The sequence below is a fragment of the Episyrphus balteatus genome, chromosome 1 (assembly GCF_945859705.1).
Source record: "Episyrphus balteatus chromosome 1, idEpiBalt1.1, whole genome shotgun sequence".
Lineage (NCBI taxonomy): Eukaryota > Metazoa > Arthropoda > Insecta > Diptera > Syrphidae > Episyrphus > Episyrphus balteatus.
The window spans coordinates 138,959,018-138,961,954 of record NC_079134.1 but is presented as its reverse complement, the minus strand read 5'-3'; the positions used below and the strand labels follow the sequence as shown (position 1 = coordinate 138,961,954).

The 2,937-nt window shown below is 29.3% G+C and overlaps 1 long non-coding RNA gene across 1 annotated transcript; it reads right to left on the bottom strand.

Moving 5' to 3' along the window:
• Window positions 1-419: 419 nt before the first annotated feature.
• On the bottom strand, window positions 420-1,638 carry LOC129905997 (uncharacterized). Its single transcript, XR_008770698.1, has 3 exons — window positions 880-1,638; window positions 692-795; window positions 420-623 (listed from the first exon to the last, which is right to left on the bottom strand). It is a non-coding gene; the product is annotated as an uncharacterized LOC129905997 (long non-coding RNA).
• Between the last annotated feature and the right edge of the window lie 1,299 nt (window positions 1,639-2,937).

Genomic DNA, 2,937 nt, shown 5'->3' with positions numbered 1-2,937 from the left:
GGATGTTACACTATTCTTAATTAAAAAAAAAAATCTCTTTTTTTTTTTGTATTCGTTAATTTTCTTAATTCTTATTCACCAATTTTCTCAATTCTTAAATTTTCTTTTTTTTTTTTTTTTAATTTTTAATTCACTTAATTTATTTTCTTTTTTTTTTATGGCAATTTTCGATAAATTTATTTTAATTCAACTATGTTTCTTTAAAGTAATTTAGACCGCAACAAAAAAAAATTTATTTCTTTTTTTTTTTTTTTTTTTTTTTTTTAATTTCTTTACTTTTGTTTACTTTTTTTTTATACTATAACTATCTCTTTTTTTTGTGTTATCTCTTTCTTTTTCCGATAATTTACTTTTCTTTTTTTTTTTACGGATTTGTCTCTTTCTTTTGTTTTAACTATTGTTAACTTTTTTTTTGCACTTTTCTTTATAATTTTCTTTTATTTCTATCGCACTTTTAATGTGATGTTGATTTCACCTATGATAGGCCTGTAGAGCAAGGAGGGATTTCCCTCACTTGCAAATTCTCTAGCTTGGTTCTTTTTTTCTTGATATGCAGATCTTGATATTTAGATGTATAGATGTATTCGATAAAGTTAAAAATCCTTTTGATCGATAAACCAAACCTAATCGATTAAATAAATTTGTCTATAATAAATTCGGTTTTTATATAATTTATATGTTAAAATATTACCTTTTTAAGAGATTTTTGGTTTTTTTCGAGATTCTCTGTTCAAATTTATTTTGTCTGGTTGCCGAGTAGGTAACGAACAGAGAAAAAACTTGAAATGGGCGTAACTGAAAAATTGAAAGGGGCGAAGAAATGGCTTTAATTTTATTTTATATTTTTAACTTTTTACTTCGGATTAGCCCATCCCTTACCTTTATAGTTTTTTTTTTGAAACTTGTTTTTCTTTTTGAAAATTCCGTCAGCTTTATCGGCTTTTTAGACCATGCCAGTGCATGGAAATGTGTTTCGTCCGACTCTGACGAAAGCTGGAACACTGATTGGATCTTGGAGGTCGTTTGTCAAAAAGAAAGACAAAATGTTCTTATAAGAACAATGGGTAACGCTGGACAGGATAAATTTCTATAAATTCTATTTTTGGTTGGTTTTTCTATGGGCCTTACCTTGAGTTAATGCAGCACGCCGAGCAAAAATAATTGATTTTTACGTTGCCCGAGGCCACACAAAAAAGTTCCAATTTAACCACAATTCTTGTTTCTTTTAAACTAAGTATTCTTTTTTTTTCTTTTAAGTTCTTTTATTCTGCGTACTTGTAATGCTCTTACGTGCGAATTCTTTTGAAAGAAGGTGACTGGCTTGCCTGACGTCTTGATCGAAAAGAAAGTTATCGAGAGCATGTAACATTCTAGTCACATGGTGATTAGGCCTGGAATAATTTGAAATGGATCAAAAACGGATATGTGCAGCTTTTTGTACGTGGTAATTTGGAAAAATGTAGTCTGTATTATCGACAAACTTTATTCTGGTAACAGAATGCTGATTGCAAAAGTAAGCGACAATAACTTAACGAAAACAAGATTTGTAGGTTCTTGAACAGTTTAGAGAATTTTGAAACTGGATTTTATTTTGAAGATTCTTATAAATCTTTTTATTAGCATCAATAGTTTGAGAATCGTTTCCTACAATTATAATTATTAAACAGAAGTTTAAGTAACTTATATTATTATATCATAGTCAATAGCTGTAAATATACTGAATATCGAAATCCCGCGAAGAAAAATATTAAAATATAATTCATCACTCCCTTTTCTTTTTAATTAATTTATTCTTGTTAAAAGAAAGAAAAGCAATCTAACAGTATTCAACACCAAATTTAATTTTTAGAGTACGCACGAGTAAGTCACAGTGATTACAATATGAAACCCAAGGCCGGTATTTTATTTATGGTATGGTATTTTATTTATGAGTTGATAAATAAAGAGTTTTATTTTGTGATGAGTAAATAAAATATTCAGTATAAGTACTTATGTGCTGTCTTATTTAACTTTATATAGCATACTAAAATATATAATTATTTTCTGCTTTACAAAGAACAACTATTCAGAACCTTCAAATGTTTTTTGTTTTCTTTTTTTTCACTTCAGATTCTTTGATGTAGTAAGCTAAGAACAAGCTATTATCTACGATCAGAGGCTCATCATAAGTGCATGTTAGTGGTTAGTAAACGAAAAATACAACCTTCCACATGCACAATATAAAACAAAATAATTACGAACAAATTTACAAGTTATAAAATTATAAGTACAGAAAATCCAACATATATAATTTATTTAAAACATTGATTAACAGTTATGATTGTGGAGCACATGTTCGAAACAATGTTTTTAAACCCATTTTCGTCAAGTTAAAGTCTAAGGATGAATGGTTCAAGTTAAAAAGTTTACTCATGCGACTAAGAGGCTCATTAATACCATAGTTTGTTCTATGAAAGTCGATATGCAAAGGTTCAAATCTTCGTAGGAGGTGAGATCCACCCGGATAATTTATACCAATACAAGCTAATAGATCAGGGGCGTCAATTTGGGAATTAATAAGCTGATGAAGAAAGATTAAATCATTATTTACACGTCTTTTTGCTAAAGTTTGCATCTGAAGAAGTTGAATGCGTTGTTCATAAGGTGGCAAGTTGAAAGGATCGGTCCAAGGAAGACTTTTTAGAGCGAAGCGTACAAAATTGTGTTGAATAGATTCGATTCGGTTTTTATGAACTTCATAAAAAGGACTCCATACTTGAGAAGCGTACTCTAGATGGGGTCGAACGTAGCAGTTGTACAAAGAAAGAGTTACAAATGGATCATCAAATTCCTTTGCCCTTTATAGCTAAAATGAATAAAAATGGACCTAGGTGACTTCTCTGATTGACTCCAGAGTTGGCTATGAAAAGATCTGAAAAACAGTTTCTAAATTTGACC